Raw genomic sequence first — 27,158 nt, 5'->3', positions numbered from 1 at the left:
GGGGTGACGCGACGCTCCCGAGTGTCAAGTTTTAAGGTTAGAGGCATTTTAGGGCGGAATTAAACCGGAGGCGCATTGTCGCGCGCCACAATGCCGCCGCCGCTTTTTTACAAGAATAAAGACATTATTGTGTTACGAAAATGTTGGTGTAGCATCGCTCGGGAATTTGTGATGAGTTGTTATTATATCATAACTTTCTAAAGTCCGAATTTTATTGTCAGCTGCTCAATTTTAATGGGAAAATCTTTTTAACAGAATCAATTCTTATCGCATCGTTTCTTTCTTTATCGCATTAGCTTTATGCAATGCTGGAGATGCAGAAAAGTTCGTAATAGCACGAGGAAGTCGTCAAAAGAGCCCATTCGGCGAGCCGCCGCTAAGCAACGTGGCTTGTACCGTGATATGCAACACACATGTGTTTATATTCTGTGACATAGATACATTACTGCCTATGGTATGGAGCAGCAAATATAAATACTGCAGCCAAGGGTACTGCAGCGTCAGTGTATCAAATTGTATTGTACTTGTAACTAAAAGTACGCCATTAGGGTGGGTAATACGGATATAGTCAATAGCAATAAGTGGAACTGCTCGTATTCCCGGGACGCTTGCGTTACAATTGTTTACGTGCTTACAATAATAAAAGTGATACCAACCACAATGGAGACACGAACTTTTTCAATCGCATTGTCGATATAGTTGCCACAGCCCCGCAATTCTCTTGCGGGCGTCGGTAACAAATACAATCGGGATACAATCCGACGCATGAAAGGGTTTTGCGGAAGAATCTCTGAATGTTGCGCTACAAATAGTGTTGGTAGGAACTCGAGTCTTTTGAGCCTGCATTTAAAAAACACGACTCGTTTTTACGCGACTCTGCGCGTAAAAAACTTCATCCGAATCAGTCTTTTCAGAAGTCCCGAGTCAAGTCCTTTATTGAGTCTTTTAAACGCAACTTAAAATGATCTGTTACTGTTACTTAACCCATGAATTTCATGTGGAGACAACTTGCACCATTCAACTAACACGGGGTTAACCGGTTCTACCTGCAATTACCATGGTTACCAATATAATTTGACACTCTTAACCCCGGGTTAGTGGGATGGTGCACGTGGCGCTAAGTCGTATGTAATTAATGTAGTTGTGCTGTAATGTTAATTCCTCTTGGAAGCTCGTATTGCGTAATACAAGCTTGACAAGGGAAGTTTAGATAGGTTAATTGTAATAATTACAGTAATAATATCGTGAAGCATGCAATGCGAGCTCATAATGAAGCCGTTACTAATGAATACTACATATATTCGTGGAACTCAATTATACTATAAATACTACTGAACAAAAGCTAAGTACTGACCGAAATTAAACTTTTGTGAGACATATTTTAAACTGTTTAGACGACAACAGTTTCACTCACTTAGATTTTTAGTCGCTTTGGCGACATGCCTCGGGCCCTTCGGGGGTCCTTCCACAGGCCTTTTCGTCTAAATAGTCTAAGTATTGACCTAGTGGAAATTTTAATTATATACCGTCAGGAACGTTTCATGGTTAATATACTTGCTAAACTCAATTATTATTTATTTAGTTGCGCTGTAATGTCAGTTAAGTACTATCCAACTAAGGAACTTGAGTTTATTGAACACAATCCTGACGTGCGGAAGTTTACACCCGCAGCACTTAGATAGCATACTTAATCAAAATAAATTAGTACGATAAATCTGGAAGCAGGGCGGGTATTATGTACACAAGCTCGTATGGAGGGAGCTATTGAACACGCTGCTCCAGGATGTTCCGTTAGTAGGGGGCTAACACAAAATTGTAGTTACCTATATTGAATTTTTAATATTTTAATCAAGGGCAAGATGCCAAGAAAAAAGAAACATACGGAAACTAATCGGCGTGAAGTTAGCAGCCTAAAGTTATCTGCCTAAGATAACCCGACCAAATAAAGAAGTCAAGTTTTATAAATTATACAAAACAGTCAAATGTACGATTTCAAGGTCAGGGACAAACTTCAATAAGCAAATAATGACTTTTCTGATGTCCTGGCTAAAAGTGTGAGATAAAATATGAAAAATATTGCAACAATTACATAGGCAGCTAACTTCACAAAATGGCAGACTAACAAATACGAACAGATGTCCACATGAAGTTGTCTAGATTACACTTTGTGTCTGGTACCAATAGAACCGTCTTGATGCCAGTTGTAAACGAGGAAAGAATGGTCCAGATTGAAAGAACATGACTAGCCCAAACTGACCGAAAATACCAAGCTGCCTAAGTAAAAATGTAAATTTTCTGTAATTTCCACATGAAGCTGTCTAGATTACACTTTGTGTCTGGTATCAATAGAACCGTCTTGATGCCAGTTGTGAACGAGGTAAGAATGGTCCAGATTGAAAGAACATGACTAGCCCAAACTGACTGAAAATACCAAGCCGCCTAAGTAAAAATGTAAATTTTCTGTAATTTCCATATGAAGCTGTCTAGATTACACTTTGTCTCTGGTACCAATAGAACCGTCTTGATGCCAGTTGTAAACGAGGTAAGAATCGTCCAGATTGAAAGAACATGACTAGCCCAAACTGACTGAAAATACCAAGCTGCCTAAGTAAAAATGTCAATTTTCTGTAATTTCCACATGAAGCTGTCTAGATTACACTTTGTGTCTAGTACCACTAGAACCGTCTTGATGCCAGTTATAAACGAGGTAAGAATGGTCCAGATTGAAAGAACATGACTAGCCCAAACTGACTGAAAATACCAAGCAGCTTAAGTAAAAATGTCAATTTTCTGAACTTTCCACTTGAAGCTGTCTAGATTACACTTTGTGTCTGGTACCAATAGAACCGTCTTGATGCTAGTTGTAAATGAGGTAAAAATAGTCCAGATTAAAAGAACATGACTAGCCAAAACTGACTGAAAATACCAAGCTGCCTAAGTAAAAATGTAAATTTTCTGAAATTTCCACATGAAGCTTTCTAGATTACACTTTGTCTCTGGAACCAATAAAACCGTCTTGATGTCAGTTGTAAACGAGGTAAGAATGGTCCAGATTGAAAGAACATGACTAGCCCAAACTGACCGAAAATACCAAGCTGCCTAAGTAAAAATGTAAATTTTCTGTAATTTCCAAATGAAGCTGTCTAGATTACACTTTGTCTCTGGTACCAATAGAACCGTCTTGATGCCAGTTGTAAACGAGGTAAGAATCGTCCAGATTGAAAGAACATGACTAGCCCAAACTGACTGAAAATACCAAGCTGCCTAAGTAAAAATGACAATTTTCTGTAATTTCCACATGAAGCTGTCTAGATTACACTTTGTCTCTGGTACCAATAGAACCGACTTGATGCCAGTTGTAAACGAGTTAAGAATGGTCCAGATTGAAAGAACATGACTAGCCCAAACTGACTGAAAATACCAAGCTGCCTAAGTAAAAATATCAGTTTTCTGGAATTTCCACATGAAGCTGTCTAGATTACACTTTGTGTCCGGTACCAATAGAACCGTCTTGATGCCAGTTCTAAACGAGGTAAGAATGGTCCAGATTGAAAGAACATGACTAGCCCAAACTGACTGAAAATACCAAGCTGCCTAAGTAAAAATGAAAATTTTCCGGAATTTTCACATAAAGCTGTCTAGATTACACTTTGTGTCCAGTACCAATAGAACCGTCTTGATGCCAGTTCTAAACGAGGTAAGAATGGTCCAGATTGAAAGAACATGACTAGCCCAAACTGACTGAAAATACCAAGCTGCCTAAGTAAAAATGTCAATTTTCTGAACTTTCCACATGAAGCTGTCTAGATTACACTTTGTGTCTGGTACCAATAGAACCGTCTTGATGCTAGTTGTAAACCAGGTAAAAATGGCCCAGATTGAAAGAACATAACTAGCCCAAACTGACCGAAAATACCAAGCTGCCTAAGTAAAAATGTAAATTTTCTGTAATTTCCATATGAAGCTATCTAGATTACACTATGTCTCTGGTACCAATAGAACCGTCTTGATGCCAGTTGTAAACGAGGTAAGAATGGCCCAGATTGAAAGAACATGACTAGCCCAAACTATCTGAAAATACCAAGCTGCCTAAGTAAAAATGTAAATTTTCTGTAATTTCCACATGAATCTGCCTAGATTACACTTTGTGTTTGGTACCAATAAAACCGTCTTGATGCCAATTGTAAACAGGGTAAGAATGGTCCAGATTGAAAGAACATAACTAGCCCAAACTGTCTGAAAATACCAAGCTGCCTAAGTAAAAATGTCACTTTTCTGTAATTTCCACATGAAGCTGTCTAGATTACACTTTGTCTCTAGTACCAATAGAACCGGCTTGATGCCAGTTGTAAGCGAGGTAAGAATGGTCCAGATTGAAAGAACATGACTAGCCCAAAGTGACTGAAAATACCAAGCTGCCTAAGTAAAAATATAAGTTTTCTGGAATTTCCACATGAAGCTGTCTAGATTACACTTTGTGTTTGGTACCACTAGAACCGTCTTGATGCCAATTGTAAACGAGTTAAGAATCCTACAGATTGAAAGAACATGACTAGCCCAAACTGACTGAAAATACCAAGCTGCCTAAGTAAAAATGTCAATTTTCTGAACTTTCCACATGAAGCTGTCTAGATTACACTTTGTGTCTGATACCAATAGAACCGTCTTGATGCTAGTTGTAAATGAGGTAAGAATAGTCCAGATTGAAAGAACATGACTAGCCAAAACTGACTGAAAATACCAAGCTGCCTAAGTAAAACTGTAAATTTTCTGAAATTTCCACATGAAGCTTTCTAGATTACACTTTGTCTCTGGTACTAATAGAACCGTCTTGATGTCAGTTGTAAACGAGTTAAGAATGGTCCAGATTGAAAGAACATGACTAGCCCAAACTGACTAAAAATACCAAGCTGCCTAAGTAAAAATGTCAATTTTCTGTAATTTACACATGAAGCTCTCTAGATTACACTTTGTGTCTGGTACCAATAGAACCGTCTTGATGCCAGTTGTAAACGAGGTAAGAATCGTCCAGATTGAAAGAACATGACTAGCCCAAACTGACTGAAAATACCAAGCTGCCTAAGTAAAAATGTCAATTTTCTATAATTTCCACATGAAGCTGTCTAGATTACACATTGTGTCTAGTACCACTAGAACCTTCTTGATGCCAGTTGTAAACGAGGTAAGATTGGTCCAGATTGAAAGAACATGACTAGCCCAAACTGACTGAAAATACCAAGCTGCCTAAGTAAAAATGTCAATTTCCTGAAATTTCCACTTGAACCTATCTAGATTACACTTTGTGTCTGGTACCAATAGAACCGTCTTTATGCTAGTTGTAAATGAGGTAAGAATAGTCCAGATTGAAAGAACATGACTAGCCAAAACTGACTGAAAATACCAAGCTGCCTAAGTAAAAATGTCAATTTCCTGAAATTTCCACTTGAACCTATCTAGATTACACTTTGTCTCTGGTACCAATAGAACCGTCTTGATGCCAGTTGTAAAGGAGGTAAGAATGGCCCAGATTGAAAGAACATGACTAGCCCAAACTGACTGAATATACCAAGCTGCCTAAGTAAAAATGAAAATTTTCTGGAATTTCCACATGATGCTGTCTAGATTACACTTTGTCTCTGGTACCAATAGAACCGTCTTGATGCCAGTTGTAAACGAGGTAAGAATGGCCCAGATTGAAAGAACATGACTAGCCCAAACTGACTGAAAATACCAAGCTGCCTAAGTAAAAATGAAAATTTTCTGGAATTTTCACATGAAGCTGTCTAGATTACACTTTGTGTTTGGTAGCAATAGAACCGTCTTGATGCCAGTTGTAAACGAAATAAGAATGGTCCAGATTGAAAGAACATGACTAGCCCAAACTGACTGAAAATACCGAGCTGCCTAAGTAAAAATGTAAATTTTCTGTAATTTCCACATGATCCTGTCTAGATTACACTTTGTCTCTGAGACCAATAGAACCGTCTTGATGCCAGTTGTAAACGAGGTAAGAATGGCCCAGATTGAAAGAACATGACTAGCCCAAACTGACTGAAAATACCAAGCTGCCTAAGTAAAAATGAAATTTTTTTGGAATTTCCACATGAAGCTGTCTAGATTACACTTTGTCTCTGGTACCAATAGAACTATCTTGATGCCAGTTGTAAATGAGGTAAGAATGGTCCTGATTGAAAGAACATGACTAGCCCAAACTGACTGAAAATACCAAGCTGCCTAAGTAAAAATGTAAATTTTCTGTAATTTCCACATGAACCTATCTAGATTACACTTTGTGTTTGGTACCAATAGAACCGTCTTGATGCCAGTTGTAAACGAAATAAGAATGGTCCAGATTGAAAGAACATGACTAGCCCAAACTGACTGAAAATACCAAGCTGCTTAAGTAAAAATGTCAATTTTCTGTAATTTCCACATGAAGCTGTCTAGATTACACTTTGTCTCTGGTACCAATAGAACCGTCTTGATGCCAGTTCTAAACGAGGTAAGAATGGTCCAGATTGAAAGAACATGACTAGCCCAAACTGGCTGAAAATACCAAGCTGCCTAAGTAAAAATGAAAATTTTCCGGAATTTTCACATGAAGCTGTTTAGATTACACTTTGTGTCTAGTACCAATAGAACCGTCTTGATGCCAGTTGTAAAGGAGGTAAGAATGGCGCAGATTGAAAGAACATGACTAGCCCAAACTGACTGAAAATACCAAGCTGCCTAAGTAAAAATGAAAATTTTCCGGAATTTTCACATGAAGCTGTCTAGATTACACTTTGTGTTTGGTACCAATAGAACCGTCTTGATGTCAATTGTAAACAGGGTAAGAATGGTCCAGATTGAAAGAACATGACTAGCCCAAACTGACTGAAAATACCAAGCTGCCTAAGTAAAAATGTCAATTTTCTGTAATTTCCACATGAAGCTGTCTAGATTACACTTTGTCTCTGGTACCAATAGAACCGTCTTGATGCCAATTGTAAACGAGATAAGAATGGCCCAGATTGAAAGAACATGACTAGCCCAAACTAACTGAAAATACCAAGCTGCCTAAGTAAAAATGTAAATTTTCTGTAATTTCCACATGAACCTATCTAGATTACACTTTGTGTTTGGTACCAATAGAACCGTCTTGATGCCAGTTGTAAACGAAATAAGAATGGTAGAGATTGAAAGAACATGACTAGCCCAAACTGACTGAAAATACCAAGCTGCCTAAGTAAAAATGTCAATTTTCTGAACTTTCCACATGAAACTGTCTAGATTACACTTTGTGTCTGGTACCAATAGAACCGTCTTGATGCTAGTTGTAAACGAGGTAAAAATGGCCCAGATTGAAAGAACATAACTAGCCCAAACTGACTGAAAATACCAAGCTGCCTAAGTAAAAATGTAAATTTTCTGTAATTTCCACATGAACCTGTCTAGATTACACTTTGTCTCTGAAACCAATAGAACCGTCTTGATGCCAGTTGTAAACGAGGTAAGAATGGCCCAGATTGAAAGAACATGTCTAGCCCAAACTGACTGAAAATAACAAGCTGCCTAAGTAAAAATGTAATTATTCTGTAATTTCCACATGAACCTATCTAGATTACACTTTGTCTCTGGTACCAATAGAACCGTCTTGATGCCAGTTGTAAAGGAGGTAAGAATGGCCCAGATTGAAAGAACATGACTAACCCAAACTGACTGAAAATACCAAGCTGCCTAAGTAAAAATATAAGTTTTCTGGAATTTCCACATGAAGCTGTCTAGATTACACTTTCTGTTTGGTAGCAATAGAACCGTCTTGATGCCAGTTGTAAAAGAAATAAGAATGGTCCAGATTGAAAGAACATGACTAGCCCAAACTGACTGAAAATACCAAGCTGCCTAAGTAAAAATGTAAATTTTCTGTAATTTCCACATGAACCTGTCTAGATTACAGTTTGTCTCTGGTACCAATAGAACCGTCTTGATGCCAGTTGTAAAGGAGGTAAGAATGGCCCAGATTGAAAGAACATGACTAGCCCAAACTGACTGAAAATTCCAAGCTGCCTAAGTAAAAATGAAAATTTTCTGGAATTTCCACATGAAGCTGTCTAGATTACACTTTGTCTCTGGTACCAATAGAACCGTCTTGATGCCAGTTGTAAACGAATTAAGAATGGCCCAGATTGAAAGAACATGACTAGCCCAAACTAACTGAAAATACCAAGCTGCCTAAGTAAAAATGTAAATTTTCTGTAATTTCCACATGAACCTATCTAGATTACACTTTGTGTTTGGTACCAATAGAACCGTCTTGATGCCAGTTGTAAACGAAATAAGAATGGTCCAGATTGAAAGAACATGACTAGCCCAAACTGACTGAAAATACCAAGCTGCCTAAGTAAAAATATAAGTTTTCTGTAATTTCCACATGAAGCTGTCTAGATTACACTTTGTCTCTGGTACCAATAGAACCGTCTTGATGCCAGTTCTAAACGAGGTAAGAATGGTCCAGATTGAAAGAACATGACTAGCCCAAACTGACTGAAAATAACAAGCTGCCTAAGTAAAAATGTAATTTTTCTGTAATTTCCACATGAACCTATCTAGATTACACTTTGTCTCTGGTACCAATAGAACCGTCTTGATGCCAGTTGTAAAGGAGGTAAGAATGGCCCAGATTGAAAGAACATGACTAACCCAAACTGACTGAAAATACCAAGCTGCCTATGTAAAAATGTAAATTTTCTGTAATTTCCACATGAACCTATCTAGATTACACTTTGTCGCTGGTACTAATAGAACCGTCTTGATGCCAGTTGTAAAGGAGGTAAGAATGGCCCAGATTGAAAGAACATGTCTAGCCTAAACTGACTGAAAATAACAAGCTGCCTATGTAAAAATGTAAATTTTCTGTAATTTCCACATGAACCTGTCTAGATTACACTTTGTCTCTGGTACCAATAGAACCGTCTTGATGCCAGTTGTAAAGGAGGTAAGAATGGCCCAGATTGAAAGAACATGACTAGCCCAAACTGACTGAAAATACCAAGCTGCCTAAGTAAAAATGTAAATTTTCTGTAATTTCCACATGAACCTGTCTAGATTATACTTTGTCTCTGGTACCAATAGAACCGTCTTGATGCCAGTTGTAAAGGAGGTAAGAATGGCCCAGATTGAAAGAACATGACTAGCCCAAACTGACTGAAAATACCAAGCTGCCTAAGTAAAAATGAAAATTTTCTGGAATTTCCACATGATGCTGTCTAGATTACACTTTGTCTCTGGTACCAATAGAACCGTCTTGATGCCAGTTGTAAACGAGGTAAGAATCGTCCAGATTGAAAGAACATGACTAGCCCAAACTGACTGAAAATACCAAGCTGCCTAAGTAAAAATGACAATTTTCTGTAATTTCCACATGAAGCTGTCTAGATTACACTTTGTCTCTGGTACCAATAGAACCGTCTTGATGCCAGTTGTAAACGAATTAAGAATGGCCCAGATTGAAAGAACATGACTAGCCCAAACTAACTGAAAATACCAAGCTGCCTAAGTAAAAATGTAAATTTTCTGTAATTTCCACATGAACCTATCTAGATTACACTTTGTGTTTGGTACCAATAGAACCGTCTTGATGCCAGTTGTAAACGAAATAAGAATGGTCCAGATTGAAAGAACATGACTAGCCCAAACTGACTGAAAATACCAAGCTGCCTAAGTAATAATATAAGTTTTCTGTAATTTCCACATGAAGCTGTCTAGATTACACTTTGTCTCTGGTACCAATAGAACCGTCTTGATGCCAGTTCTAAACGAGGTAAGAATGGTCCAGATTGAAAGAACATGACTAGCCCAAACTGACTGAAAATAACAAGCTGCCTAAGTAAAAATGTAATTTTTCTGTAATTTCCACATGAACCTATCTAGATTACACTTTGTCTCTGGTACCAATAGAACCGTCTTGATGCCAGTTGTAAAGGAGGTAAGAATGGCCCAGATTGAAAGAACATGACTAACCCAAACTGACTGAAAATACCAAGCTGCCTATGTAAAAATGTAAATTTTCTGTAATTTCCACATGAACCTATCTAGATTACACTTTGTCGCTGGTACTAATAGAACCGTCTTGATGCCAGTTGTAAAGGAGGTAAGAATGGCCCAGATTGAAAGAACATGACTAACCCAAACTGACTGAAAATACCAAGCTGCCTATGTAAAAATGTAAATTTTCTGTAATTTCCACATGAACCTGTCTAGATTACACTTTGTCTCTGGTACCAATAGAACCGTCTTGATGCCAGTTGTAAAGGACGTAAGAATGGCCCAGATTGAAAGAACATGACTAGCCCAAACTGACTGAAAATACCAAGCTGCCTAAGTAAAAATGTAAATTTTCTGTAATTTCCACATGAACCTGTCTAGATTACACTTTGTCTCTGGTACCAATAGAACCGTCTTGATGCCAGTTGTAAAGGAGGTAAGAATGGCCCAGATTGAAAGAACATGACTAGCCCAAACTGACTGAAAATACCAAGCTGCCTAAGTAAAAATGAAAATTTTCTGGAATTTCCACATGAAGCTGTCTAGATTACACTTTGTCTCTGGTACCAATAGAACCGTCTTGATGCAAGTTGTAAACGAGGTAAGAATCGTCCAGATTGAAAGAACATGACTAGCCCAAACTGACTGAAAATACCAAGCTGCCTAAGTAAAAATGACAATTTTCTGTAATTTCCACATGAAGCTGTCTAGATTACACTTTGTCTCTGGTACCAATAGAACCGTCTTGATGCCAGTTGTAAACGAGTTAAGAATGGTCCAGATTGAAAGAACATGACTAGCCCAAACTGACTGAAAATACCAAGCTGCCTAAGTAAAAATATAAATTTTCTGTAATTTCCAGATTACACTTTGTCTCTGGTACCAATAGAACCGTCTTGATGCCAGTTGTAAAGGAGGTAAGAATGGCCCAGATTGAAAGAAGATGACTAACCCAAACTGACTGAAAATACCAAGCTGCCTAAGTAAAAATATAAGTTTTCTGGAATTTCCACATGAAGCTGTCTAGATTACACTTTCTGTTTGGTAGCAATAGAACCGTCTTGATGCCAGTTGTAAAAGAAATAAGAATGGTCCAGATTGAAAGAACATGACTAGCCCAAACTGACTGAAAATACCAAGCTGCCTAAGTAAAAATGTAAATTTTCTGTAATTTCCACATGAACCTGTCTAGATTACAGTTTGTCTCTGGTACCAATAGAACCGTCTTGATGCCAGTTGTAAAGGAGGTAAGAATGGCCCAGATTGAAAGAACATGACTAGCCCAAACTGACTGAAAATTCCAAGCTGCCTAAGTAAAAATGAAAATTTTCTGGAATTTCCACATGAAGCTGTCTAGATTACACTTTGTCTCTGGTACCAATAGAACCGTCTTGATGCCAGTTGTAAACGAATTAAGAATGGCCCAGATTGAAAGAACATGACTAGCCCAAACTAACTGAAAATACCAAGCTGCCTAAGTAAAAATGTAAATTTTCTGTAATTTCCACATGAACCTATCTAGATTACACTTTGTGTTTGGTACCAATAGAACCGTCTTGATACCAGTTGTAAACGAAATAAGAATGGTCCAGATTGAAAGAACATGACTAGCCCAAACTGACTGAAAATACCAAGCTGCCTAAGTAAAAATATAAGTTTTCTGTAATTTCCACATGAAGCTGTCTAGATTACACTTTGTCTCTGGTACCAATAGAACCATCTTGATGCCAGTTCTAAACGAGGTAAGAATGGTCCAGATTGAAAGAACATGACTAGCCCAAACTGACTGAAAATAACAAGCTGCCTAAGTAAAAATGTAATTTTTCTGTAATTTCCACATGAACCTATCTAGATTACACTTTGTCTCTGGTACCAATAGAACCGTCTTGATGCCAGTTGTAAAGGAGGTAAGAATGGCCCAGATTGAAAGAACATGACTAACCCAAACTGACTGAAAATACCAAGCTGCCTATGTAAAAATGTAAATTTTCTGTAATTTCCACATGAACCTATCTAGATTACACTTTGTCTCTGCTACTAATAGAACCGTCTTGATGCCAGTTGTAAAGGAGGTAAGAATGGCCCAGATTGAAAGAACATGACTAACCCAAACTGACTGAAAATACCAAGCTGCCTATGTAAAAATGAAAATTTTCTGTAATTTCCAAATGAAGCCGTCTAGATTACACTTTGTCTCTGGTACCAATAGAACCGTCTTGATGCCAGTTCTAAACGAGGTAAGAATGGCCCAGATTGAAAGAACATGACTAGCCCAAACTGACTGAAAATACCAAGCTGCCTAAGTAAAAATGTAAATTTTCTGTAATTTCCACATGAACCTGTCTAGATTACACTTTGTCTCTGGTACCAATAGAACCGTCTTGATGCCAGTTGTAAAGGAGGTAAGAATGGCCCAGATTGAAAGAACATGACTAGCCCAAACTGACTGAAAATACCAAGCTGCCTAAGTAAAAATGAAAATTTTCTGGAATTTCCACATGAAGCTGTCTAGATTACACTTTGTCTCTGGTACCAATAGAACCGTCTTGATGCCAGTTGTAAACGAAGTAAGAATGGCCCAGATTGAAAGAACATGACTAGCCCAAACTAACTGAAAATACCAAGCTGCCTAAGTAAAAATGTAAATTTTCTTAATTTCCACATGAACCTATCTAGATTACACTTTGTGTTTGGTACCAATAGAACCGTCTTGATGCCAGTTGTAAACGAAATAAGAATGGTCCAGATTGAAAGAACATGACTAGCCCAAACTGACTGAAAATACCAAGCTGCCTAAGTAAAAATATAAGTTTTCTGTAATTTCCACATGAAGCTGTCTAGATTACACTTTGTCTCTGGTACCAATAGAACCATCTTGATGCCAGTTCTAAACGAGGTAAGAATGGTCCAGATTGAAAGAACATGACTAGCCCAAACTGACTGAAAATAACAAGCTGCCTAAGTAAAAATGTAATTTTTCTGTAATTTCCACATGAACCTATCTAGATTACACTTTGTCTCTGGTACCAATAGAACCGTCTTGATGCCAGTTGTAAAGGAGGTAAGAATGGCCCAGATTGAAAGAACATGACTAACCCAAACTGACTGAAAATACCAAGCTGCCTATGTAAAAATGTAAATTTTCTGTAATTTCCACATGAACCTATCTAGATTACACTTTGTCTCTGCTACTAATAGAACCGTCTTGATGCCAGTTGTAAAGGAGGTAAGAATGGCCCAGATTGAAAGAACATGACTAACCCAAACTGACTGAAAATACCAAGCTGCCTATGTAAAAATGAAAATTTTCTGTAATTTCCAAATGAAGCCGTCTAGATTACACTTTGTCTCTGGTACCAATAGAACCGTCTTGATGCCAGTTCTAAACGAGGTAAGAATGGCCCAGATTGAAAGAACATGACTAGCCCAAACTGACTGAAAATACCAAGCTGCCTAAGTAAAAATGTAAATTTTCTGTAATTTCCACATGAACCTGTCTAGATTACACTTTGTCTCTGGTACCAATAGAACCGTCTTGATGCCAGTTGTAAAGGAGGTAAGAATGGCCCAGATTGAAAGAACATGACTAGCCCAAACTGACTGAAAATACCAAGCTGCCTAAGTAAAAATGAAAATTTTCTGGAATTTCCACATGAAGCTGTCTAGATTACACTTTGTCTCTGGTACCAATAGAACCGTCTTGATGCCAGTTGTAAACGAGGTAAGAATCGTCCAGATTGAAAGAACATGACTAGCCCAAACTGACTGAAAATACCAAGCTGCCTAAGTAAAAATGACAATTTTCTGTAATTTCCACATGAAGCTGTCTAGATTACACTTTGTCTCTGGTACCAATAGAACCGTCTTGATACCAGTTGTAAACGAGTTAAGAATGGTCCAGATTGAAAGAACATGACTAGCCCAAACTGACTGAATATACCAAGCTGCCTAAGTAAAAATGAAAATTTTCTGTAATTTCCACATGAAGCTGTCTAGATTACACTTTGTCTCTGGTACCAATAGAACCGTCTTGATGCCAGTTCTAAACGAGGTAAGAATGGTCCAGATTGAAAGAACATGACTAGCCCAAACTGGCTGAAAATACCAAGCTGCCTAAGTAAAAATGAAAATTTTCCGGAATTTTCACATGAAGCTGTTTAGATTACACTTTGTGTCTAGTACCAATAGAACCGTCTTGATGCCAGTTGTAAAGGAGGTAAGAATGGCGCAGATTGAAAGAACATGACTAGCCCAAACTGACTGAAAATACCAAGCTGCCTAAGTAAAAATGAAAATTTTCCGGAATTTTCACATGAAGCTGTCTAGATTACACTTTGTGTTTGGTACCAATAGAACCGTCTTGATGTCAATTGTAAACAGGGTAAGAATGGTCCAGATTGAAAGAACATGACTAGCCCAAACTGACTGAAAATACCAAGCTGCCTAAGTAAAAATGTCAATTTTCTGTAATTTCCACATGAAGCTGTCTAGATTACACTTTGTCTCTGGTACCAATAGAACCGTCTTGATGCCAATTGTAAACGAGATAAGAATGGCCCAGATTGAAAGAACATGACTAGCCCAAACTAACTGAAAATACCAAGCTGCCTAAGTAAAAATGTAAATTTTCTGGTATTTCCACATGAACCTGTCTAGATTACACTTTGTGTCTAGTACCAATAGAACCGTCTTGATGCCAGTTGTAAAGGAGGTAAGAATGGCGCAGATTGAAAGAACATGACTAGCCCAAACTGACTGAAAATACCAAGCTGCCTAAGTAAAAATGAAAATTTTCCGGAATTTTCACATGAAGCTGTCTAGATTACACTTTGTGTTTGGTACCAATAGAACCGTCTTGATGTCAATTGTAAACAGGGTAAGAATGGTCCAGATTGAAAGAACATGACTAGCCCAAACTGACTGAAAATACCAAGCTGCCTAAGTAAAAATGTCAATTTTCTGTAATTTCCACATGAAGCTGTCTAGATTACACTTTGTCTCTGGTACCAATAGAACCGTCTTGATGCCAATTGTAAACGAGATAAGAATGGCCCAGATTGAAAGAACATGACTAGCCCAAACTAACTGAAAATACCAAGCTGCCTAAGTAAAAATGTAAATTTTCTGTAATTTCCACATGAACCTATCTAGATTACACTTTGTGTTTGGTACCAATAGAACCGTCTTGATGCCAGTTGTAAACGAAATAAGAATGGTAGAGATTGAAAGAACATGACTAGCCCAAACTGACTGAAAATACCAAGCTGCCTAAGTAAAAATGTCAATTTTCTGAACTTTCCACATGAAACTGTCTAGATTACACTTTGTGTCTGGTACCAATAGAACCGTCTTGATGCTAGTTGTAAACGAGGTAAAAATGGCCCAGATTGAAAGAACATAACTAGCCCAAACTGACTGAAAATACCAAGCTGCCTAAGTAAAAATGTAAATTTTCTGTAATTTCCACATGAACCTGTCTAGATTACTCTTTGTCTCTGAAACCAATAGAACCGTCTTGATGCCAGTTGTAAACGAGGTAAGAATGGCCCAGATTGAAAGAACATGTCTAGCCCAAACTGACTGAAAATAACAAGCTGCCTAAGTAAAAATGTAATTATTCTGTAATTTCCACATGAACCTATCTAGATTACACTTTGTCTCTGGTACCAATAGAACCGTCTTGATGCCAGTTGTAAAGGAGGTAAGAATGGCCCAGATTGAAAGAACATGACTAGCCCAAACTAACTGAAAATACCAAGCTGCCTAAGTAAAAATGTAAATTTTCTGTAATTTCCACATGAACCTATCTAGATTACACTTTGTGTTTGGTACCAATAGAACCGTCTTGATGCCAGTTGTAAACGAAATAAGAATGGTCCAGATTGAAAGAACATGACTAGCCCAAACTGACTGAAAATACCAAGCTGCGTAAGTAAAAATATAAGTTTTCTGTAATTTCCACATGAAGCTGTCTAGATTACACTTTGTCTCTGGTACCAATAGAACCGTCTTGATGCCAGTTCTAAACGAGGTAAGAATGGTCCAGATTGAAAGAACATGACTAGCCCAAACTGACTGAAAATAACAAGCTGCCTAAGTAAAAATGTAATTTTTCTGTAATTTCCACATGAACCTATCTAGATTACACTTTGTCTCTGGTACCAATAGAACCGTCTTGATGCCAGTTGTAAAGGAGGTAAGAATGGCCCAGATTGAAAGAACATGACTAACCCAAACTGACTGAAAATACCAAGCTGCCTATGTAAAAATGTAAATTTTCTGTAATTTCCACATGAACCTATCTAGATTACACTTTGTCGCTGGTACTAATAGAACCGTCTTGATGCCAGTTGTAAAGGAGGTAAGAATGGCCCAGATTGAAAGAACATGACTAACCCAAACTGACTGAAAATACCAAGCTGCCTATGTAAAAATGTAAATTTTCTGTAATTTCCACATGAACCTGTCTAGATTACACTTTGTCTCTGGTACCAATAGAACCGTCTTGATGCCAGTTGTAAAGGAGGTAAGAATGGCCCAGATTGAAAGAACATGACTAGCCCAAACTGACTGAAAATACCAAGCTGCCTAAGTAAAAATGTAAATTTTCTGTAATTTCCACATGAACCTGTCTAGATTACACTTTGTCTCTGGTACCAATAGAACCGTCTTGATGCCAGTTGTAAAGGAGGTAAGAATGGCCCAGATTGAAAGAACATGACTAGCCCAAACTGACTGAAAATACCAAGCTGCCTAAGTAAAAATGAAAATTTTCTGGAATTTCCACATGAAGCTGTCTAGATTACACTTTGTCTCTAGTACCAATAAAACCGTCTTGATGCCAGTTGTAAACGAGGTAAGAATCGTCCAGATTGAAAGAACATGACTAGCCCAAACTGACTGAAAATACCAAGCTGCCTAAGTAAAAATGACAATTTTCTGTAATTTCCACATGAAGCTGTCTAGATTACACTTTGTCTCTGGTACCAATAGAACCGTCTTGATGCCAGTTGTAAACGAGTTAAGAATGGTCCAGATTGAAAGAACATGACTAGCCCAAACTGACTGAAAATACCAAGCTGCCTAAGTAAAAATATAAATTTTCTGTAATTTCCAAATGAAGCCGTCTAGATTACACTTTGTCTCTGGTACCAATAGAACCGTCTTGATGCCAGTTGTAAAGGAGGTAAGAATGGCCCAGATTGAAAGAACATGACTAACCCAAACTGACTGAAAATACCAAGCTGCCTAAGTAAAAATATAAGTTTTCTGGAATTTCCACATGAAGCTGTCTAGATTACACTTTCTGTTTGGTAGCAATAGAACCGTCTTGATGCCAGTTGTAAAAGAAATAAGAATGGTCCAGATTGAAAGAACATGACTAGCCCAAACTGACTGAAAATACCAAGCTGCCTAAGTAAAAATGTAAATTTTCTGTAATTTCCACATGAACCTGTCTAGATTACAGTTTGTCTCTGGTACCAATAAAACCGTCTTGATGCCAGTTGTAAAGGAGGTAAGAATGGCCCAGATTGAAAGAACATGACTAGCCCAAACTGACTGAAAATTCCAAGCTGCCTAAGTAAAAATGAAAATTTTCTGGAATTTCCACATGAAGCTGTCTAGATTACACTTTGTCTCTGGTACCAATAGAACCGTCTTGATGCCAGTTGTAAACGAATTAAGAATGGCCCAGATTGAAAGAACATGACTAGCCCAAACTAACTGAAAATACCAAGCTGCCTAAGTAAAAATGTAAATTTTCTGTAATTTCCACATGAACCTATCTAGATTACACTTTGTCTCTGGTACCAATAGAACCGTCTTGATGTCAGTTGTAAACGAATTAAGAATGGCCCAGATTGAAAGAACATGAATAGCCCAACCTAACTGAAAATACCAAGCTGCCTAAGTAAAAATGTAAATTTTCTGTAATTTCCACATGAACCTATCTAGATTACACTTTGTGTCTAGTACCAATAGAACCGTCTTGATGCCAGTTGTAAAGGAGGTAAGAATGGCGCATATTGAAAGAACATGACTAGCCCAAACTGACTGAAAATACCAAGCTGCCTAAGTAAAAATGAAAATTTTCCGGAATTTTCACATGAAGCTGTCTAGATTACACTTTGTGTTTGGTACCAATAGAACCGTCTTGATGTCAATTGTAAACAGGGTAAGAATGGTCCAGATTGAAAGAACATGACTAGCCCAAACTGACTGAAAATACCAAGCTGCCTAAGTAAAAATGTCAATTTTCTGTAATTTCCACATGAAGCTGTCTAGATTACACTTTGTCTCTGGTACCAATAGAACCGTCTTGATGCCAATTGTAAACGAGATAAGAATGGCCCAGATTGAAAGAACATGACTAGCCCAAACTGACTGAAAATACCAAGCTGCCTAAGTAAAAATGTAAATTTTCTGTAATTTCCACATGAACCTATCTAGATTACACTTTGTGTTTGGTACCAATAGAACCGTCTTGATGCCAGTTGTAAACGAAATAAGAATGGTACAGATTGAAAGAACATGACTAGCCCAAACTGACTGAAAATACCAAGCTGCCTAAGTAAAAATGTCAATTTTCTGAACTTTCCACATGAAACTGTCTAGATTACACTTTGTGTCTGGTACCAATAGAACCGTCTTGATGCTAGTTGTAAACGAGGTAAAAATGGCCCAGATTGAAAGAACATAACTAGCCCAAACTGACTGAAAATACCAAGCTGCCTAAGTAAAAATGTAAATTTTCTGTAATTTCCACATGAACCTGTCTAGATTACACTTTGTCTCTGAAACCAATAGAACCGTCTTGATGCCAGTTGTAAACGAGGTAAGAATGGCCCAGATTGAAAGAACATGTCTAGCCCAAACTGACTGAAAATAACAAGCTGCCTAAGTAAAAATGTAATTATTCTGTAATTTCCACATGAACCTATCTAGATTACACTTTGTCTCTGGTACCAATAGAACCGTCTTGATGCCAGTTGTAAAGGAGGTAAGAATGGCCCAGATTGAAAGAACATGACTAACCCAAACTGACTGAAAATACCAAGCTGCCTAAGTAAAAATATAAGTTTTCTGGAATTTCCACATGAAGCTGTCTAGATTACACTTTCTGTTTGGTAGCAATAGAACCGTCTTGATGCCAGTTGTAAAAGAAATAAGAATGGTCCAGATTGAAAGAACATGACTAGCCCAAACTGACTGAAAATACCAAGCTGCCTAAGTAAAAATGTAAATTTTCTGTAATTTCCACATGAACCTGTCTAGATTTCAGTTTGTCTCTGGTACCAATAGAACCGTCTTGATGCCAGTTGTAAAGGAGGTAAGAATGGCCCAGATTGAAAGAACATGACTAGCCCAAACTGACTGAAAATTCCAAGCTGCCTAAGTAAAAATGAAAATTTTCTGGAATTTCCACATGAAGCTGTCTAGATTACACTTTGTCTCTGGTACCAATAGAACCGTCTTGATGCCAGTTGTAAACGAATTAAGAATGGCCCAGATTGAAAGAACATGACTAGCCCAAACTAACTGAAAATACCAAGCTGCCTAAGTAAAAATGTAAATTTTCTGTAATTTCCACATGAACCTATCTAGATTACACTTTGTGTTTGGTACCAATAGAACCGTCTTGATGCCAGTTGTAAACGAAATAAGAATGGTCCAGATTGAAAGAACATGACTAGCCCAAACTGACTGAAAATACCAAGCTGCCTAAGTAAAAATATAAGTTTTCTGTAATTTCCACATGAAGCTATCTAGATTACACTTTGTCTCTGGTACCAATAGAACCGTCTTGATGCCAGTTCTAAACGAGGTAAGAATGGTCCAGATTGAAAGAACATGACTAGCCCAAACTGACTGAAAATAACAAGCTGCCTAAATAAAAATGTAATTTTTCTGTAATTTCCACATGAACCTATCTAGATTACACTTTGTCTCTGGTACCAATAGAACCGTCTTGATGCCAGTTGTAAAGGAGGTAAGAATGGCCCAGATTGAAAGAACATGACTAACCCAAACTGACTGAAAATACCAAGCTGCCTATGTAAAAATGTAAATTTTCTGTAATTTCCACATGAACCTATCTAGATTACACTTTGTCGCTGGTACTAATAGAACCGTCTTGATGCCAGTTGTAAAGGAGGTAAGAATGGCCCAGATTGAAAGAACATGTCTAGCCCAAACTGACTGAAAATAACAAGCTGCCTATGTAAAAATGTAAATTTTCTGTAATTTCCACATGAACCTGTCTAGATTACACTTTGTCTCTGGTACCAATAGAACCGTCTTGATGCCAGTTGTAAAGGAGGTAAGAATGGCCCAGATTGAAAGAACATGACTAGCCCAAACTGACTGAAAATAGCAAGCTGCCTAAGTAAAAATGTAAATTTTCTGTAATTTCCACATGAACCTGTCTAGATTACACTTTGTCTCTGGTACCAATAGAACCGTCTTGATGCCAGTTGTAAAGGAGGTAAGAATGGCCCAGATTGAAAGAACATGACTAGCCCAAACTGACTGAAAATACCAAGCTGCCTAAGTAAAAATGAAAATTTTCTGGAATTTCCACATGAAGCTGTCTAGATTACACTTTGTCTCTGGTACCAATAGAACCGTCTTGATGCCAGTTGTAAACGAGGTAAGAATCGTCCAGATTGAAAGAACATGACTAGCCCAAACTGACTGAAAATACCAAGCTGCCTAAGTAAAAATGACAATTTTCTGTAATTTCCACATGAAGCTGTCTAGATTACACTTTGTCTCTGGTACCAATAGAACCGTCTTGATGCCAGTTGTAAACGAATTAAGAATGGCCCAGATTGAAAGAACGTGACTAGCCCAAACTAACTGAAAATACCAAGCTGCCTAAGTAAAAATGTAAATTTTCTGTAATTTCCACATGAACCTATCTAGATTACACTTTGTGTTTGGTACCAATAGAACCGTCTTGATGCCAGTTGTAAACGAAATAAGAATGGTCCAGATTGAAAGAACATGACTAGCCCAAACTGACTGAAAATACCAAGCTGCCTAAGTAATAATATAAGTTTTCTGTAATTTCCACATGAAGCTGTCTAGATTACACTTTGTCTCTGGTACCAATAGAACCGTCTTGATGCCAGTTCTAAACGAGGTAAGAATGGTCCAGATTGAAAGAACATGACTAGCCCAAACTGACTGAAAATAACAAGCTGCCTAAGTAAAAATGTAATTTTTCTGTAATTTCCACATGAACCTATCTAGATTACACTTTGTCTCTGGTACCAATAGAACCGTCTTGATGCCAGTTGTAAAGGAGGTAAGAATGGCCCAGATTGAAAGAACATGACTAACCCAAACTGACTGAAAATACCAAGCTGCCTATGTAAAAATGTAAATTTTCTGTAATTTCCACATGAACCTATCTAGATTACACTTTGTCGCTGGTACTAATAGAACCGTCTTGATGCCAGTTGTAAAGGAGGTAAGAATGGCCCAGATTGAAAGAACATGACTAACCCAAACTGACTGAAAATACCAAGCTGCCTATGTAAAAATGTAAATTTTCTGTAATTTCCACATGAACCTGTCTAGATTACACTTTGTCTCTGGTACCAATAGAACCGTCTTGATGCCAGTTGTAAAGGAGGTAAGAATGGCCCAGATTGAAAGAACATGACTAGCCCAAACTGACTGAAAATACCAAGCTGCCTAAGTAAAAATGTAAATTTTCTGTAATTTCCACATGAACCTGTCTAGATTACACTTTGTCTCTGGTACCAATAGAACCGTCTTGATGCCAGTTGTAAAGGAGGTAAGAATGGCCCAGATTGAAAGAACATGACTAGCCCAAACTGACTGAAAATACCAAGCTGCCTAAGTAAAAAGGAAAATTTTCTGGAATTTCCACATGAAGCTGTCTAGATTACACTTTGTCTCTGGTACCAATAGAACCGTCTTGATGCAAGTTGTAAACGAGGTAAGAATCGTCCAGATTGAAAGAACATGACTAGCCCAAACTGACTGAAAATACCAAGCTGCCTAAGTAAAAATGACAATTTTCTGTAATTTCCACATGAAGCTGTCTAGATTACACTTTGTCTCTGGTACCAATAGAACCGTCTTGATGCCAGTTGTAAACGAATTAAGAATGGCCCAGATTGAAAGAACATGACTAGCCCAAACTAACTGAAAATACCAAGCTGCCTAAGTAAAAATGTAAATTTTCTGTAATTTCCACATGAACCTATCTAGATTACACTTTGTGTTTGGTACCAATAGAACCGTCTTGATGCCAGTTGTAAACGAAATAAGAATGGTCCAGATTGAAAGAACATGACTAGCCCAAACTGACTGAAAATACCAAGCTGCCTAAGTAATAATATAAGTTTTCTGTAATTTCCACATGAAGCTGTCTAGATTACACTTTGTCTCTGGTACCAATAGAACCGTCTTGATGCCAGTTCTAAACGAGGTAAGAATGGTCCAGATTGAAAGAACATGACTAGCCCAAACTGACTGAAAATAACAAGCTGCCTAAGTAAAAATGTAATTTTTCTGTAATTTCCACATGAACCTATCTAGATTACACTTTGTCTCTGGTACCAATAGAACCGTCTTGATGCCAGTTGTAAAGGAGGTAAGAATGGCCCAGATTGAAAGAACATGACTAACCCAAACTGACTGAAAATACCAAGCTGCCTATGTAAAAATGTAAATTTTCTGTAATTTCCACATGAACCTATCTAGATTACACTTTGTCGCTGGTACTAATAGAACCGTCTTGATGCCAGTTGTAAAGGAGGTAAGAATGGCCCAGATTGAAAGAACATGACTAACCCAAACTGACTGAAAATACCAAGCTGCCTATGTAAAAATGTAAATTTTCTGTAATTTCCACATGAACCTGTCTAGATTACACTTTGTCTCTGGTACCAATAGAACCGTCTTGATGCCAGTTGTAAAGGAGGTAAGAATGGCCCAGATTGAAAGAACATGACTAGCCCAAACTGACTGAAAATACCAAGCTGCCTAAGTAAAAATGTAAATTTTCTGTAATTTCCACATGAACCTGTCTAGATTACACTTTGTCTCTGGTACCAATAGAACCGTCTTGATGCCAGTTGTAAAGGAGGTAAGAATGGCCCAGATTGAAAGAACATGACTAGCCCAAACTGACTGAAAATACCAAGCTGCCTAAGTAAAAATGAAAATTTTCTGGAATTTCCACATGAAGCTGTCTAGATTACACTTTGTCTCTGGTACCAATAGAACCGTCTTGATGCAAGTTGTAAACGAGGTAAGAATCGTCCAGATTGAAAGAACATGACTAGCCCAAACTGACTGAAAATACCAAGCTGCCTAAGTAAAAATGACAATTTTCTGTAATTTCCACATGAAGCTGTCTAGATTACACTTTGTCTCTGGTACCAATAGAACCGTCTTGATGCCAGTTGTAAACGAGTTAAGAATGGTCCAGATTGAAAGAACATGACTAGCCCAAACTGACTGAAAATACCAAGCTGCCTAAGTAAAAATATAAATTTTCTGTAATTTCCAGATTACACTTTGTCTCTGGTACCAATAGAACCGTCTTGATGCCAGTTGTAAAGGAGGTAAGAATGGCCCAGATTGAAAGAAGATGACTAACCCAAACTGACTGAAAATACCAAGCTGCCTAAGTAAAAATATAAGTTTTCTGGAATTTCCACATGAAGCTGTCTAGATTACACTTTCTGTTTGGTAGCAATAGAACCGTCTTGATGCCAGTTGTAAAAGAAATAAGAATGGTCCAGATTGAAAGAACATGACTAGCCCAAACTGACTGAAAATACCAAGCTGCCTAAGTAAAAATGTAAATTTTCTGTAATTTCCACATGAACCTGTCTAGATTACAGTTTGTCTCTGGTACCAATAGAACCGTCTTGATGCCAATTGTAAACGAGATAAGAATGGCCCAGATTGAAAGAACATGACTAGCCCAAACTAACTGAAAATACCAAGCTGCCTAAGTAAAAATGTAAATTTTCTGTAATTTCCACATGAACCTATCTAGATTACACTTTGTGTTTGGTACCAATAGAACCGTCTTGATGCCAGTTGTAAACGAAATAAGAATGGTAGAGATTGAAAGAACATGACTAGCCCAAACTAACTGAAAATACCAAGCTGCCTAAGTAAAAATGTAAATTTTCTGTAATTTCCACATGAACCTATCTAGATTACACTTTGTGTTTGGTACCAATAGAACCGTCTTGATACCAGTTGTAAACGAAATAAGAATGGTCCAGATTGAAAGAACATGACTAGCCCAAACTGACTGAAAATACCAAGCTGCCTAAGTAAAAATATAAGTTTTCTGTAATTTCCACATGAAGCTGTCTAGATTACACTTTGTCTCTGGTACCAATAGAACCATCTTGATGCCAGTTCTAAACGAGGTAAGAATGGTCCAGATTGAAAGAACATGACTAGCCCAAACTGACTGAAAATAACAAGCTGCCTAAGTAAAAATGTAATTTTTCTGTAATTTCCACATGAACCTATCTAGATTACACTTTGTCTCTGGTACCAATAGAACCGTCTTGATGCCAGTTGTAAAGGAGGTAAGAATGGCCCAGATTGAAAGAACATGACTAACCCAAACTGACTGAAAATACCAAGCTGCCTATGTAAAAATGTAAATTTTCTGTAATTTCCACATGAACCTATCTAGATTACACTTTGTCTCTGCTACTAATAGAACCGTCTTGATGCCAGTTGTAAAGGAGGTAAGAATGGCCCAGATTGAAAGAACATGACTAACCCAAACTGACTGAAAATACCAAGCTGCCTATGTAAAAATGAAAATTTTCTGTAATTTCCAAATGAAGCCGTCTAGATTACACTTTGTCTCTGGTACCAATAGAACCGTCTTGATGCCAGTTCTAAACGAGGTAAGAATGGCCCAGATTGAAAGAACATGACTAGCCCAAACTGACTGAAAATACCAAGCTGCCTAAGTAAAAATGTAAATTTTCTGTAATTTCCACATGAACCTGTCTAGATTACACTTTGTCTCTGGTACCAATAGAACCGTCTTGATGCCAGTTGTAAAGGAGGTAAGAATGGCCCAGATTGAAAGAACATGACTAGCCCAAACTGACTGAAAATACCAAGCTGCCTAAGTAAAAATGAAAATTTTCTGGAATTTCCACATGAAGCTGTCTAGATTACACTTTGTCTCTGGTACCAATAGAACCGTCTTGATGCCAGTTGTAAACGAAGTAAGAATGGCCCAGATTGAAAGAACATGACTAGCCCAAACTAACTGAAAATACCAAGCTGCCTAAGTAAAAATGTAAATTTTCTTAATTTCCACATGAACCTATCTAGATTACACTTTGTGTTTGGTACCAATAGAACCGTCTTGATGCCAGTTGTAAACGAAATAAGAATGGTCCAGATTGAAAGAACATGACTAGCCCAAACTGACTGAAAATACCAAGCTGCCTAAGTAAAAATATAAGTTTTCTGTAATTTCCACATGAAGCTGTCTAGATTACACTTTGTCTCTGGTACCAATAGAACCATCTTGATGCCAGTTCTAAACGAGGTAAGAATGGTCCAGATTGAAAGAACATGACTAGCCCAAACTGACTGAAAATAACAAGCTGCCTAAGTAAAAATGTAATTTTTCTGTAATTTCCACATGAACCTATCTAGATTACACTTTGTCTCTGGTACCAATAGAACCGTCTTGATGCCAGTTGTAAAGGAGGTAAGAATGGCCCAGATTGAAAGAACATGACTAACCCAAACTGACTGAAAATACCAAGCTGCCTATGTAAAAATGTAAATTTTCTGTAATTTCCACATGAACCTATCTAGATTACACTTTGTCTCTGCTACTAATAGAACCGTCTTGATGCCAGTTGTAAAGGAGGTAAGAATGGCCCAGATTGAAAGAACATGACTAACCCAAACTGACTGAAAATACCAAGCTGCCTATGTAAAAATGAAAATTTTCTGTAATTTCCAAATGAAGCCGTCTAGATTACACTTTGTCTCTGGTACCAATAGAACCATCTTGATGCCAGTTCTAAACGAGGTAAGAATGGCCCAGATTGAAAGAACATGACTAGCCCAAACTGACTGAAAATACCAAGCTGCCTAAGTAAAAATGTAAATTTTCTGTAATTTCCACATGAACCTGTCTAGATTACACTTTGTCTCTGGTACCAATAGAACCGTCTTGATGCCAGTTGTAAAGGAGGTAAGAATGGCCCAGATTGAAAGAACATGACTAGCCCAAACTGACTGAAAATACCAAGCTGCCTAAGTAAAAATGAAAATTTTCTGGAATTTCCACATGAAGCTGTCTAGATTACACTTTGTCTCTGGTACCAATAGAACCGTCTTGATGCCAGTTGTAAACGAGGTAAGAATCGTCCAGATTGAAAGAACATAACTAGCCCAAACTGACTGAAAATACCAAGCTGCTTAAGTAAAAATGACAATTTTCTGTAATTTCCACATGAAGCTGTCTAGATTACACTTTGTCTCTGGTACCAATAGAACCGTCTTGATACCAGTTGTAAACGAGTTAAGAATGGTCCAGATTGAAAGAACATGACTAGCCCAAACTGACTGAATATACCAAGCTGCCTAAGTAAAAATGAAAATTTTCTGGAATTTCCACATGATGCTGTCTAGATTACACTTTGTCTCTGGTACTAATAGAACCGTCTTGATGCCAGTTGTAAACGAGGTAAGAATGGCCCAGATTGAAAGAACATGACTAGCCCAAACTGGCTGAAAATACCAAGCTGCCTAAGTAAAAATGAAAATTTTCTGGAATTTTCACATGAAGCTGTCTAGATTACACTTTGTGTTTGGTAGCAATAGAACCGTCTTGATGCCAGTTGTAAACGAAATAAGAATGGTCTAGATTGAAAGAACATGACTAGCCCAAACTGACTGAAAATACCGAGCTGCCTAAGTAAAAATGTAAATTTTCTGTAATTTCCACATGATCCTGTCTAGATTACACTTTGTCTCTGAGACCAATAGAACCGTCTTGATGCCAGTTGTAAACGAGGTAAGAATGGCCCAGATTGAAAGAACATGTCTAGCCCAAACTGACTGAAAATACCAAGCTG

Source organism: Cydia amplana, chromosome 19, assembly GCF_948474715.1.
Source record: "Cydia amplana chromosome 19, ilCydAmpl1.1, whole genome shotgun sequence".
Classification (NCBI taxonomy): domain Eukaryota; kingdom Metazoa; phylum Arthropoda; class Insecta; order Lepidoptera; family Tortricidae; genus Cydia; species Cydia amplana.
The sequence above is the reverse complement of the archived record's forward strand: the minus strand, read 5'-3'. Positions refer to the sequence as shown.